The sequence below is a fragment of the Rutilus rutilus genome (genome assembly GCF_951802725.1).
Source record: "Rutilus rutilus genome assembly, chromosome: 16".
In the NCBI taxonomy this organism is placed as follows: domain Eukaryota; kingdom Metazoa; phylum Chordata; class Actinopteri; order Cypriniformes; family Leuciscidae; genus Rutilus; species Rutilus rutilus.
In genome coordinates this window covers 7,473,744-7,488,999 of record NC_140224.1, presented here as the reverse complement: position 1 = coordinate 7,488,999, position 15,256 = coordinate 7,473,744, and the positions used below count along the sequence as shown (strand labels likewise).

The 15,256-nt window shown below is 37.7% G+C and overlaps 1 protein-coding gene across 1 annotated transcript in view; it reads left to right on the top strand.

The window, feature by feature from the left end:
• The window catches only part of ank3b (ankyrin 3b), a 170,765-nt gene that overhangs the window by 141 nt on the left and 155,368 nt on the right, over positions 1 to 15,256 (top strand). The window lies entirely within an intron of this gene.

Sequence of the window (15,256 nt, the reverse complement as noted above, 5' to 3'; positions counted from 1 at the left end):
CTCACTTTCTGTCACTAAAAGAGAGATTTTAATACAGATGTGCTGAGGACTTCTGCTACTTTAGACTGCGTGACAGCTGTGAAAGTCACGCTCTAGAGTGTTATCTACAGTGTTCGTTTTTGATATTTTTGTTTGGTTAAAGTCTTTATAAATATATTTCCAAGCATGCATTTTTGGCTGAGCTGAATAAATGTGAAGTGTATCTTTAAAAAGGTGAGCGCGTTTGTCTATTTCGCGGGAATTCTCTGACGAGCGAGCTTCCCTTGACCGTTTCGATTTTGAACACGTTTGATCTGAATTGATGTTTTTGATGTCATGCTTGCTTTATATGACAGTTAAGAATGTTTTTACCACATCAACACACATTGACCAACATGTGTGTGAGCTGTGAGCTCATAATCATACAATAATCATTATTTCTATTTTTACATTTTCTGTAGAACTGAATGCTCCTTTCATTCGAAACTCACTGACAGCGAGTTCAGCATTGGTGAAGAAGTGGTTTCCAGTTGTTTTCCTAGGTTAGGTAGTTACTAAGGTGTATTGAGTGGTCCATAGACGGTTGCTGGGCAGTTGCTAAGGTATTCAGAGTGGATCTGTGTGTTGCTATTTGGTTGCTAAGGTGTTTTACTACATATTGCATTTTTTTTGTCAAAAGATCCCTCAAATCTCTACTATGTTCTTAATTATATTGTTATTACTAACAACAAGGTTAACTACTACTAATAAATGAGCCAACACTTTCACTTTCATTAATAATTGAATTAATGCATCAATTCATTTTGATTAATAAGTCATTAGCAAACAAATTATGCACATTCAAAAATGGAGTTTCATGAAATTTCCATTTGAATATAGCTTAAATATTATTAGGCCTACTTATACAAATATCTGTTCATTGTATTAATGAAAGTTATTAATAAAAGGTAACTAAGTGAAAAGTCTTGTAAGGTACGTTGGCATACAAAATAATGGACACTGCCATTCAGTTATTAAAGGTTTTGCTCACCAAGGCTGAATTTATTTGATAAAAAATACAACAAAAACAGTAATATTGTGAAATATTATTACAATATGAAATAACTGTTTTCTATTTGAATACATTTTAAAATGTAATTTATTTCTGTGATGGCAAAGCGGAATTTTCAGCATCATTACTCCAGTCCTCAGAGTCACATGATCCTTCAGAAATCATTCTAATATGCTGATTTTGCTGCTCAAGAAAAAATTATTATTATATCAATGTTGAAAACAGTTGTGCTGCTTCATATTTTTGTGGAAACCGTAATAAACATTTTTCATGATTCTTTGATGAATGTATTTGAAATAGAAATATTTTGTAACATTATAAATGTCTTCATTGTCGCTATCAGTTTAATGCTGCCTAAAAGCATTCATTTATTAATATTTTCTAATCAATAGTGTCGGAAGAAATACTTGAAACTTTGTGATTGATAACTAGATCACGTGACTTTATAGTGTTTAAAGTGGATGCTTGTGCATACAACATGTCTGATATGTGGGAAAGACATGTTCTGTAGCGGCAGTACAAAGTTAATGGTTTATTATTACAGTGTTGGCAAACTATGAGGTGGAACACGGAAATGCAGGTTATTCAGATGTCCGGAGCGGATTGGGTAGAGAAATCCTGCCCCTGAAACTAGAGAGAGGCTGAACGACATGCATTTACTGTTTCCATCCCATGTATGGAGTAAACTTGAACGACAGAGTGTGTCTGTTCCTCGGTTAGGAGTCTGTCTGTCATTCCTGACAAATGCCTGCTTGCCTCTATGGGGCTTCTGGGCTTTATATGATTCTTTTGTGTGCATTTGCATTTGGCACTTGTCCACTTTTCATTGCCGCCACAACAACAGTGATACAGTTATTATGCTATCTGAATGCAGCACATTCAAGTTGTCTATTCTCCACGGTTCTCCTGGAGACAAACAAATGATCCAGTGATGCGTTGATGATGCAAACGTTACAAGTGCTGGCTCGTGACTCACTGGCGCTGTTGGTTTGTTTGACTGACTCAGCTGGCAATGATACAGAGATGGTGAATGAAACCCTCTTTTAGCGGCGACCCCGAGCAATGGGGCAAAAAAAGGAAAGGCCACCCCTGACCCCTACATGTCATGATCTGTCTTAGGTCCGGATGGCTTCAGCTGCCCAGCTGACCGACCTTTGCATCGTGAAGTTGGTCAAGAGATCTCGTTCCAGCAGTACTGCAAAAATCAAGACAAAATGTCATTTCATACGTCTTATGATGATTGGTTAAATCTGTGTCCAAACTGGTCCTAATCAAACCAAGCTAATCGATGAATAAATAATAGAAAGAATCAAGAAATTGAGGCTACGTTTACACGTGGCCGGTTATTTTCATAAACGGACATTTCACCCTCTCCGTTTTCAGAAAAGTGTTTGTTTACACAAACCCGTGTATATGCCCTCAAGAGCATGCCAAACCTGTAGGTGGCAGTGTAACGAGAAGCTCAAGCCCGTGTTAGCCAATCAGAATCCCGAAAATATAGGTCGCACCTTTGACTTTGAAGTTCTGTCGCATACTGTGACGTCGACTGCCTAATACTCAGTTTTTCACAGTTTACATGCAAACGCGCAGAGTTATCCAAAATCTCCACTCTGGCCGGAGGTTTTAGAAAGAATCGGTTTCAGAGGCGAATTCTCCATTTGCGTGTAAACGAGGGGCACAACCGAAGGGAAATGTACGTGTAAACGGGGCCTGATACTGTCATGTTGTCAGTTTGTTTTGATTTCTGTTCTTGTCTGTGTTTGGTTAATCTGTTAATTAGTTCAGTTGTTTCCATGGTTACTGATGTGATTTGAGTTTCAGTTCAGGTGTGTCTCATTAATTAGTCTCATTAGTTCCTCTGTTCGCTGTCTATTTAAGACTTGTGTTTCTTTCAGTTCTTGATCAGTTCTATGTGTTGTTCTGGTCATGTTCATGAGATTCTGTTATGAGTTTGTTTTTGAATAAAGCTGTTGCACTTAGATAATGTTTCATCTCTGCTGCAACCACCTTGTAACAGATACATTTGGTTCACTTAGCATTCACTCTGTCAATTTAAGACCAAAGCTAAAGATTCAAAATAAGTCATACTTTTGTAACTGAACTTACAGAACATTCAAAACAATGCGGTGTGCCTGGCTAAATGCGCTCGTTGTGCTTACATATGATGGTATTTTTACTAGCTGAGAACTTGTGAAGAGCTTATAAAATGTGCGAAGGAGTCAAAACAGCAACATGAATCCCTCTGTTGCACACAACTGAAGATCTGCTGCAAGGAGACAGTGTTTCCGATGCCTGTACCGTACTGTGATGGGCAACATCGCCACTATATAAAAAAACAAAACAGGTATGCTTGAGTATTTTGTGCTTTTTAGGGTCGCATCTTGTGACATCACGTTCTGTTTTTAGTTTGTTACATTCATATTTCAGTCGAACTTGCACCAGTGTTTGTTTGAAAGTTGCGCACCATGGTTCAGATGGCAGCGTTCACACTTATTCAATTGAACCGCACTAACAGAGCAATCACACCAGATCGCACAAGTGTGAACACACCCTTTCCACTGGTTTCACAGACATGGCTTAAGCCTTGTGACTAAAATGCAACTTGCAAGTTGCACGGACATTTCTTAAAATATGCCAGTTGCTATTGATTTGTCTCAATATTTTTCTAAGGCACACTTATAAAAGCTACTTAAATGACCTAATTGAACTAAGGCCTGATCCTGGCTTAATCTAAGCCCTGTTTTTGAAACCAGGCCTTATTATTCATGCAATGTGCTAGAAGCATTTATTTTTTTCTTTGTTGCAATATTAGTCTGCCAAGAGTGTCAAACAAACAGCTCTTGGCACAAGAGTGCATTTGAGATGGTATATTAAAATACCAAAACGTTGCAATGTTTTGAAATCCATTTGTTTGACAAAAATGACTCTTTGCATGTTGTAAATGGAGACAGAATAGATGGTTTTCATAGCATTGGAAAGTCAACTTTCTGTCTGTGGCATGTGAGCAGCCTCAGGCTGAAACTAAATGTGCGTATGTCCACAAGTCTAAACGTACACATTTAGAAAAGTCCAGAATGCTCGGAGAATTCTTCCTGAGCATTGTTTCACAGCAGAGGTTTACCTTTGGACCCTAGTAATCTATTGTGTCTGCTAACATCTAGGTAACTTGGGTCACTGTTATAGTATCCATAAAAGTTTATGGAGCAGAGTTAAGGGGCTTGTTAATGCAGTTAGAAAGAACTTTAGAGGAGTATACTGAAACAGACATGGATTGAAAGACATTTTTGCACCATGGTTTCAAACTCACTTTATTTTTATGTAAATTAGGCTCATAATAGATTGTGACTTAGAAAAAAAGTCAGCAATATTTGCCTGCTGTAATTAACGTCATGCTATTATCGGTGGAAAGCAGGTGGTGAACAGAACTTTATTAAAGAGATGTTTTTGTACATTTTCTATTGATAATGGGAGCAGTAATTCATCAAACGATGATAAAATGGAGAAAAGTGTTGCAATATAGTTGCACTATGCAAATTACTGTCAGCACATGTATGTCTTTGCTCCGTTTCCTGATTTTAGTTTCTGTGGAGAATGTGGCAGATGCAGACACAACTCATTCTTCATTAATTGTCTCCTGAGGGTTTTTCATAAAATTCACGCCATTAAGGCTAGGCCAACTTTTAAATATAACACGTATTTCATATGTTTAATGTAATAAAACCTATTCATTAATTTATTCAAGAATACATTAATCGGAAGATACTGTACTCTTTCAGAAGATGTGTCATAACGTCATAACCCCCTAGTGTATAACAGTGAAAACACCGTAAAAACTCGTCAATCGTTGCTTTTTCTCACAAACAACGAGATAACTCATCAATGGTGGGGACGAGTTAAAGGTACAATATGCAAGAATTTTTGCCGCTAGAGGGCGCTACATTCCAAACAACAACAATGGCGTAGCTTGATGACGATGTGAAGGAGCGTGGAATGATGGGAACTGTCGTTTTAAACTCCACCGTGGATGTAAATCAGTCAGACGGGAATCGAGAAATCATGTTCATGGATGAGGTTAAGTTTTATTTTTATAATGACATGCTTTTTGTGGCGAGGGGGGCGTGGTTCAGCGCGGTCTGTAATGGGAGAGAGAAGAGACGAGCGTCCCGCAAGTAGGTCAAGTGCAAATGACGAACACCTGTGTCTTATTGCAGTGATCCGCGTGGAGAGACCGCTTATAAGCCGTGCGCTGGAACGAGAGAGAGACTGAAGAGAAAATTGGACGCAGAGAAAGAAAACCGGTGGATCCGAGCTCTCATTTTTGAACTGTTTTGTGCCGTCGCGGTTGCCACGGTGAATGCGCGTTGTGCGCGACTTTTGTTTGTTTTGCTTTATTTTAATAAAGTACGAGTCCCAGTCACGCCTGTCTTCTTCCTCCCTGACTCTTGAACCTCATCACACTTTTATTTCATTAAAATGAATTAACCGCAAGAAAAGTAAGGTTTAATACTAAATTGGTTATCGTAGATGTTACTGTATATGTCGAATTCATTGTTGTGATAACGCTGTGCAGTTTTACGTGTTCTAAACAATTGTTGTAAAAGTACATTCGAACATACCCACATCATTTGCCAAAATACTGATTAATCTTTATGTATAACACATGCTATATTTATTTACATGGTCATAAACACCAGACGTGATAAACAATGTCAATAAACTAAACACAAATCTAAAGCAATAATACTTCCCTTACATAAACATAACTATTACCGAATGCTACATTTGGAAAATATAAAATTAAGCATGCTTTGTCGACAGAACCAGCTGCAATCGGTAAAGAATAATTGTGTTCCATAACGACTGCAAGAAACAAGCTAACGTTTGTTGCTTGATAGACGCTACAACTACAACTTCCGCATTTGTCCAGGACTCCACGCAGTAGGAGCGGAAACCGAGGATAACGCGGATATGACGCAATTGACTGGCGACTCCCAGCTCCCCCCTGCTCTAACGCCCCGTTTCCTTGGTTAAAATCGCAATTTTCTCACGATTTAAAAATAGTTGGAAACATTTGGGATATTGTAAGTAATCAACTTAACAAAATATATAACACTGGCCTTGAGATTATGGGATATTTTAATGCAAAATTCTTACATATTGTACCTTTAAGAGCATATGCACAGATCCACTATATTGTTACACCACATGCGTTTTCTCTGAACTATTTATGTTCCAAATACTCTGCAAGACGGACATTTTGACATCATTTTGTATGTATTTGACCGTTTAAAAACAATGAGGCACAAAAAAATGCTCAAACAGCAACATTACACACTAAAGAAAGTAGCAAATGTAAAAAAAAACATAATAGGTCCTCTTTAAGATGATTAAGATGTGCACACTCATGTACAGAAAATATGTTATTACTTTTTACTTGATGGTTACACCACATGAGTCATAAAGTTGAAAAATGTGATATCAAAGTTTTTCAAAGCAACTGTAATCTTGTTGAATCTGTACAGTTCACAGCACTGGTCACAGGGAGATCTTCATGTGGTATTTTCAGCAAGAGAAGTAATCACTCAGTAATTGCTTTCAGCAATTAGAAGTATTTTTGTGTTTGTTTATAAGAAGCATTATGCGGTGTACATGGAATGTTGTTCCGGTGATGTGGCAGTGCTGGAACAATAAGCCACACAAGCTGCGACTCATCATCAATTTAAATATTCAGGAAAAATAACAGTTTCATGAAAGGATATGTGGATTCCAAAGTCTCTTATGAATCCGTTGCTGTATTTTCTCAGTCAGTGTGTCCTGCAGTTGGTCCAGGTGCTGAGCACCATTTAGTTTGTTACAAACAAATGACCTAACAACTAAGACACGTCCCTCGGGGGAAAGTATGATATAAGGTGGTAAACTGTGTCCGGAGGACCACAGTGCCATGATGACACTTTTAGACTTTTGCTATGCAACCATTTGAGGGGCTAAAAAATGTCTTTTGTGCCATCAATGAGGAAACGGACCAAGAGCAGAGGCTATAAATTTTAAAAGAGAAAGAGCAGCCATTCTGAATGATGTTTAGATCTGCACTTCTTTAGGCGCTGATGTGCCACATTCGGTTTCTTTCTGAGTTGTGGTTGTTATTTATGTGAGCGAACTGTGAGATAAGCTGTATGTCTCTTATACTGTTTCCTGTTTAGTTGTCTTTGTTTTTTTCTTCCTGCTCTCACGGTAAGCGGCCCTGACTGTGTTCTAGTGTTTTTGCTCCCAGTCCAGTCGGGCCACTCGAATGTCAATTCAAATATGCGTCGCAAACATAATGATTAAACTTATGAAAAGTTCAGTGAGTTTGAAGTGACTTACGAAAATTTACCAGCCATAAATATTTTTCATTTTTTTTTAAATCTTTAATATTATTTGCAAGAAGACGTGAAACAGAGCTAATTTCAGTATTTGCATGCAGTATGAGACCTGGCTTTCTGGTTGCGCGCTTCGGTTCCCACACAGTTCCCAGTCCCAAGTGAATATTTAAAGGGATACTCCACTTTTTTTTGGAAATAGGCTCATTTTACAACTCCCCCAAAGTTAAACAGTTGAGTTTTACCGTTTTCGAATCCATTCAGCCGATCTGCGTAATAATCAAGAAACTTTGCTGCCGTACCATGAGTGCAGCAGGCGTAATGATATGACGCAGCGCCTGAAAATAGGTCTAATAGGTTAGACAAACTTAGTCCCGGTCACGTTGGAAGTTACCGAGCTGGGGACTATTTTCAGGCGCTGCGTCATATCATTACGCCTGCTGCACTCATGGTACGGCAGCAAAGTTTCTTGATTATTACGCAGGAATGAGAGTATAGTTCCTAGCCATATCAGCCTAGAAAATCCCAACTTTTCATTTTCCGTCGGTCTTAGTACACGATGTAACTACAGAAGAGTCAAGTTTTAAATAGGAAAAATATCGAAACTCTTTGGCCATTTTTTTGAGAGAGATGCTAATGGTCTTGTCCGATTCAATGATCTATGCTAAGCTATGCTAAAAGTGGTACCGCCAGACCCGGAGTTCGGCTGAATGGAGTAGAAAATGGTAAAACTCAACTGTTTAACTTTGGGGGAGTTGTAAAATGAGCCTATTTCCAAAAAAAGTGGAGTATCCCTTTAAATTGTCAAGGCTTAAAGTTTTGTGACGATGCAGCATTGCCCCGTCAATGTCCCAAGCGTCATTCACATTTGTTTACATAAATGTTATCTCAACATTGCATTATTAGAATTCATAAAAATGTTACCGGCCAACTGGTGATTGACACCTTTGGCGAGTGTTAATTTTAGGCCCTGTATGGAAGTCTCTCACACAAATAGTCTTTATTCTTTAGTTTTGTGTTTTCTGCTCACATTTTTATATCCCTATGGTGCTTCGGTTGCCATGGAGAAATCAGGCTGTTGTGTTGGTTACCCTGGGGACTGTCTTCCATAGTGTGCCCCAGGCATTCAAGCAAGAGCATTTAAATGTTGTGAAGGCCTACTGATATTTGAGCTCATAGCATCTGCAAACATAACAGATAGATTTTACTGATTATACGTGCCATTTATTGTGCAATTAGGTTTTTCACACTCATAGTGGCTAAATGTGTAAAGTTTAGGCCTACAACAGCTGTTTGGTTTAATTAACCAATAATACACTCAAGGTTATGCTGCTAAATATATCATAGTAAGTAGAGTATAGACATAGAGTATAGATAAAGGTTGTTGTCAGGCAGATCATTGACCATTGATCAGAGTCATGTCACGTCAGGTGCAATGCACACGGCGGATATATTGTAGTTATTTTGGAACAATTGAATTTTCAAGCATTTTTTAGCTGATGTTGTTTTTTAGGCCAGAGGCTCCTAACCTACCTTTGTCAGCTTGAACCACTGACGCCTAAATTATTGACTTGAAGAATCCCCTGAGACTTTAAAGTTCGTGTGAATGATGAATCTCTTGTTTCATGATGAAAATTCTGTCATTAGATATGCAGTAAACTGATGCTGTAACAAATGTCTGACAAAGCTTATTTAAAAAAGTTGCATAATTTTTTTCAAACAAAAGCCTTAGGGGAAATTAGAAGAATTCTTGACATTCCCTTGTGAATGTGTACCTGTGTCTAATTTGTCTTTCAACATCCATGAAGAAAGTGTTTGCCTGACATCTGATCCCTGATATAATCTCACTTTAGGATGGCTTAAACATTTGGCTGATTGCCACACATAGCAAAAACACAAGTTTCTTTGGGGTTATTCCCATTGATGTTTTCTATGTAACCAACATAAGTAAAAACACCTCTTATGGAATGTGTTTCTGTCATAACTCGCTCTAGGGAATAATAATGGTTGCATCATTGCTCAAGCCACAGATTGGGACAACATTCTCAAAGTGCTGTTGATGTCTCACACTTGTTTTGGATGAGAAACTAAGAGGTTAGGGTTAGAGTAAGGGTTAGGTGAGTATTCAATATTCACAAGATATACAGTAGGATAATACACCTACGTTTAGGTCTGAAACATACTTTGTGCAAGTATGTGTATGTTAAGGAGTCAAGGCTAGTCTGGTTAGAATGGCCCTGTTAGCCACTGCTGATAGATGCTGTAACTACATCTGATGAAAAAAGCATATTTCTCCGTTGATAGCCATTCACAATATCTGTTTATTTTGACTAAATATTTTTTTCAGTAAATATTGCTTAAATAGTAAATGATTATTATTGTTAATTATTGATTATATTAAATTTATTTGATATATTTTTATTTACTCTTTTTGCATTATTTAGTGTCTTTGTATTATTTGGCTGATCTTTAAAGTAGCCATATTATGCCCTTTTACAAAGTCTTGATATTGTTCAAAAAACCTTATTTTTCACATATATTGTTGCAGCACCTCTCTTCCCAGTCTGTCTGTAACACTCTGTTTAGTTCCTGTCTCTATGAAGCCTCTCCTCCCAAAAAAACACAAAGTGCTCTGATTGGTTAGCTGGAACAGTGTTGTGATTGGTCAACCGCTTCGAGCGTGTTTTGGAAATATCACGCCCTTTACCATAACCGCAAGTTTAAATACACTACTAATGCAACTCAACCAGGCATCACCCCTTTTTTTTTGCATAAGCCTTGTGTGGGAATTATTTAAATGAGGAATATTTTGACATGTTTATTCTCGTAATAAAGACTACAATTGAGGCATTTCAGGGAGTTTAGAAACAGTGCGCACTGATATAGAGAATAACTCCCTTTGGAGTGGATATCTTTTGCTTTGTAACTTTGCAAACATTTTTCATGCTCAAACAAAGTTGAAAATGTAAAAAAAACACAAAAAAAAACACAATAGGTCCTTTTTAATGTCACAAGGACGGTGCAAATTTGGGACTGTGCACGTTCTTATGGCATCTGCCAGTCAGTGCATGAGAAATCATAAGCAAAGATTTCAGAATTCGGTAATATTAAATGGACAAATATTATGATATCTATTTTTTTTTCTTTTCTTAAAAACATTGAATAAAGAGATGACACGGCAAATCCTATATTTCCTCTGCAGCACACATTGTATCAGCCTGGATCAACTTGAATCTTGCTTAGCATGTTATTTAAAGTTTTGACATGTTAAATCTTTTAACGTGTTTATAGCTAGCTACCTACATTTATCCAGTTTAATTGCACAGATATTTGCAGGTAACTCTGTTGCCTCATTGAGTACTGAGGTTTAGTGCTGGTGTATGTGGCCTTATTGTGTCCAGGATCAACAGCTTTTCAGGTGCCTCCTTCCCATTACTGTTGTGAACAGGTTTGTGTGCTGGAATCCTGTTTATCCTGAAAGCAAACTCTCTTATCTCTCCCTTCTGTTTGGTCTTTCTTTTTTTATAAAAGGAGGGACTTGACCTGGAAGTATCACTCAACTGTGTAAGTCTTAAACACGCTCACACACACACACTGTTAAACGCTTCTCTGCTCCCAAGACATGCAGGGCAATAAGATCAGGTATCCAAGGCTGTGATCTAATCTTCTTTGAGCTGAAGAGAGTCCCGTCACACGGCTCAGAGTCTTTAGCACTTATTTACACCAATCAGCGTTCCTGTCTTAGGAACAATCCGACTGGGCCAGGAGGTCTGGGATGAGAGCAGATCTGACAGCCAATGTGTCTGTGACATGATGGGTTCATTTGTGCCTGGAGTCTCATAAAGAACAGGATCAGGGCTCGTGCTTGTGGAGAGGAAGGCAGTTTGGCACGTCCGCTTAGATCAGCGTTGAAGCATTGAGCTTTCCATGTTTTCACATTCTGATTTTGGTGACTTATGTAATTCATAGGGTGAAAGCAACACAGAGCAGTAGTAGTATCATCAGTATTATATAGGGCTGCACGATTTGGGGAAAATGTCATATTGCGATAATAGAGGTCAATATTGCGATTGCGATATGCGATATAATAAAAAAATGGTTTCATGAGTCAACTTGCTTGGTTCTCAAGGAAAATAAATGCACACACAGATTAGTGATAATCTGCCTAAAGAAAAAAGTTCTTTAGTCAAGAGCAGTGAGTGTTTTTCTCTGTTCCCTCTGTTCTTTGATTAACTTTAGCGACAGATATAATTAGTGGCTACTGTGTACTGTCCCTTTAAGACAAGTCGCTGCTGTCAGAGACGCAGATCTCACACACCTCATTCTCTCACAAGTCACAACTCTTCACGTTCGTCATAAAAGACTACTCTTATGTTATGAAGATACTCGACAAAAAGTTATTGTTCGTTCAAGCTCGGAAGAGAACTGTATTCTGGCATGCTGTTTTGTGCGCACGAACGATATTAGCACGAGTCTTTCTGTCAGGACATTCACAGGCAGCGCGTTCTTTTTTGTCTGATCGCGCATGAATGGTTTAAAAGCATTTGCATGAATAAGAGCGGGATCATGTAACTCTAGCCAAAGGATGCCAAAAATGAACAGATGCTGCGTTAATTGCGGTAACAGCGCTAATTTGTTAATATAAATTAATATAAAATCGCAGCATTTTGCGTCATATAATCACGTAGGCTTGACATCGCGATTGCGATATGATTAATCGTGCAGCACTAGTATTATAAAATGTACTACTACTACTACTAATAATTGTTTAAAATAGCAAGAACAAATTTCAGTCGATGTTAAACATTAAAGGCGCAGTAAGCGATTTCTGGGAAACGCTGTTGAAAATTTAAATCAACACCTAAACAAACAATTTAGTGGATATTTTCTAGATGTCTGTTCTGTGTGTGTGCGCTGAAAAAGATTATTGTGTTTGTTTGTACATAGTCCTGGCTGTGTAAATAGGAGAAAAACAAAGTGGATCGGATCGATCCACCAAGCACCACAACACTCTTGTAGCCAATCAGCATATCCGCTATGATGGGGGAGAAGAGAGGACATTTGTAGAAAGTCTAATAGAGAGATGGCTGAGATATTACCAAAGAGGAAATATCGGAGGAATATAAGAACAGGAAGCCTGCTGAAAACAGACGCTGAGGTTGCTTTGTTTCTGCCGATACGTTGTTGTTGTTTTTTGCTGTTTCGCAGAACCAATATAGGCTATGCTGTTGTTGTTATTGTTGTCTAGGGCTGTCACTTTACGTTCGAAAATCAATTGCACAATCGATCGGACCAAACAACACAAGTTTCGAAAACGAAAATAGGGAATCGATTTTAACGGCCTTCTCTCGGAGCGTCCAGCTCGTCACGATACGCCCGCAGCGAACACGCGTCACACAGCAACATAATGTGTCTCTTTTTACTACAAAAATGTGAATTCTGCCGGTATTCAGACAGTCTCATGCATAGAGATGCAGATTCGGGCTACGGTCTACAATCGCCTACGTAGGTGAAATTTGTTTGACATTTCTATTCGTAAACACAGCCATGTTGAAGCCTGCAGTAATGTTTTTCATTGATGTTATGGCAGTCCACTCTGCTTATTGTTTTTCAATAATGTTGCACTCCTGTTTGTCGTTGTGCACGAAACTTCACGCCAATAAATCATCAGAAATATTGCTGACTTGTGCGCCTCAAGCGCGGCGCACCCTCTTCACGTTCGTCCTAATGCCTGTTAGTAGTCCGTGGATTTGCCTATATTTGGCGTTTAAAATGGAAACGTCTTTAGACATGGAAAATCGATTTTACATTCGATTCAATGAACACTTATGTCTCAAAAATCGAACAGGATTTTTTTCACAAAAGTGACAGCCCTATTGTTGTCTGATGTGCCAGTCATTGCATGTGTTGCATAGCATGTTATTTGTTATTTTGGGGCTGGAGCAGTGAAGCAAAAGGTGTGTTTGTTTGGGCGTTTCTCAGAAATCGCTTACTGCACCTTTAAGACCAGATATATTGTTTTCTATTTAGCTATCAATTTATTGAAACAGTATTTTAACTGTTATTGTTATATTATTATAATCTGTTATTATATATATTATATGTAAATATATTATAACATGAACTGAATTGATAGTTATTCCAAACATTTTAATTTTGTTTTGGCAAGAATTGTCATTTCAATGTTTTGTGCTGAAATACCGCTATTGTGTTGCTACTATCAAATTTGCCTCACAAGGTTTGTTCTCTTTAGAAGGCCCTGTGTATCTGGCAAGAACATAGAGAGGTTATTTTGTTGATTGACATATTCATGGCAATGGAGAGCTGAGGACATTGTTTTGTAATTGAATTTCCCACGTAAGTCGTGCACTGTGCAGTGCAGTTAGCCAGTACTAATAAGCCAAATGTCAGCTTTGATAAGTGTGTTATATAAATACTTCAGCAACACAAGCACTTACGCAACCCCTCAGATAAACAGATCAAAAACACTTTCATTCAGCTGAGCACCGTTTGTTTTCATAAGTCTGCAAATTATTCTTCTATTGTGCGGTGGTTTTGGATCTAAATGTAATATTTGCGTTATCATTCTTCCAGAAAGTCTTAATCAAGTGTTGACTTTGATCACTGGGAATGCTGGGAAGGGCAGGTTCATGCAGGCAGAATGAGGAGGAGCTTTACTGGCAGATGTGTGTTAATGACACAGCAGCGTCCTGCCGTCCTCATACCTCAGGCACTTTCACTGGAATTCACAACAAATATATCAAGTACAAATACAACCAGTGTGTTGATGCATTTTTACTTTTTTGATCATTTGCATGTTGGTATGTCCATGCATCAAGAAACGTCTAATGTCACACCTTTTTTACATTAAAGTAAAAAATTTAATAAAAATTATTTAAAAGATTTGAAAAGGTTGGAGAAATAGCGTATTATTTTTTTAAAACCTGATTTCCACCTTAATTAAAAAAGTATATGCATTTTTTTAAATGTTTAATTATTATATTTTAACTTTTAAATTATTTAACTGATTACGTTTTGGCCTAGATCTGCCTTTTAATGTTCATAATATAATTTTTTTGGATACATGATGTATAATTAATATTCAGTAGAAGTTTGCACGTCACACCATTTGACAATCAGTACCATTGTTAATTAGCCTTAAAGTTAAATTGTTACATTCTAATTGTGATTTATACAGTCTAAATTGTGAGATATAAACTTGCAATTGCTAGGAAAAAAGTAAGAGTTGTGAGATAAAATGTAGCAATTACTTTTTAATTTTTTTATTGTGTGGCGGAAACAACCTTCCATAGTGTTGAAGTGTTTTTGTGTTATCAGTAATACTTCAGCACTAACTATTATGTTCTTCATTTATGTCTTCATTAAAGGGATAGTTCCCCCAAAAATGAAACTTCTGTCTTGATTTACTCACCCTCATGTCGTTCCAAACATGTAAGAGTTTCGTTCATCTTCGGAACACAAATGAAGAGTTTTTGGAGGAAATCTGAGAGATTTCTTTCCCTCAACTGACAGCTACACAACTACCACTTTGACGCTTCAAAAAGTTCATAAAGAGCACGTTTGAGCTTCATCAAGAGGTGTTCTTGTGTGTCAACCAGGTTCAGTTGAGCTTCTGTTTATGTTTGCTGATCAACGTTTATATGTGAATAAAAGCCTAAATTCTGTTCATCATATAAAGCGATCGTGTCTCTGAAAATTTGGACTTAATCGCTCAATTCATATGGACTAGTTTTACGATCTCTTTATGAACTTTTTGAAGCGTCAAAAAGTGGTAGTTGTGTGGACGGTCAATGAAGGGAAGCTCTCAGATTTCATAAAAAAGATCTTCATTTGTGTTCTGAAGATG